An 853-nucleotide genomic window follows, 5' to 3' on the forward strand; every position below is an offset into this window, starting at 1 on the left:
CTAGATCCGGGTTCCATCTTTCAAACTTAATAATCTTAGGTACATGGGATTTATCCTAAACCACATGGGCTTGTTGAAATATTCAAGTATGATTTAAAGATCTATCAAGCATGAATTTATAAAAGGGCTTTTAGATCCCTGATTTTATTATGCATTATGAATGTTTAAAGATATTAATGATTTGGTCTTTAGGCCTTCCCCCCTTAAATTGATTTACATGTATGTGTATATGTATGAAAAAAATTCATATTTAAAGATTGTTTGAGAGCATAATTTATGAAATCCCTCTCTTGTGATGACTTTAAATTTGTGGTCTTGTTGGGAATGATTTGATATGCATGATTTATGGCTTGAAAATAGGTTACTCAAATACCATAGTATTTTGAGCATGATTTAGAGATTTTAAGAAGGAGTTTCTTGATATAAATGTGTTTTGTTAAAGAGAGAAAGATATTTATAAGATTAATGCTTTTGACATGACCACCTTGTATCATTTGAAATGTTTTCAAAGAGAGTTGCACACATGTGTTTACATGATTAATTAAAGAAAGAGTTCTTTGAACTGATTTATTGATATGGTGGTCCCAAATTTATGTTTTGAAAATAGAGATTCTACTATACTAATAATGGCTCAGAGATGTGACTTGCAAGTCAATGGTATGACGATACCATAAGTATGTATGCCATAACAGAGTATGTTTTCATTGTATATTTTCAGTGTATGTCTTCATAGAATGTTTTCAGAATATGTTTTCAAAGAATGCATATTTTAAAGAGTTAAAATGGGCATAAAGAGGGTTAGGTGATTACCCGAAGAAGGCTTGAGTTCAAGTAACTCTTAGCCTAAAACCGT

The sequence above is a fragment of the Capsicum annuum genome, unplaced genomic scaffold (assembly GCF_002878395.1).
Source record: "Capsicum annuum cultivar UCD-10X-F1 unplaced genomic scaffold, UCD10Xv1.1 ctg2917, whole genome shotgun sequence".
Taxonomy (NCBI): domain Eukaryota; kingdom Viridiplantae; phylum Streptophyta; class Magnoliopsida; order Solanales; family Solanaceae; genus Capsicum; species Capsicum annuum.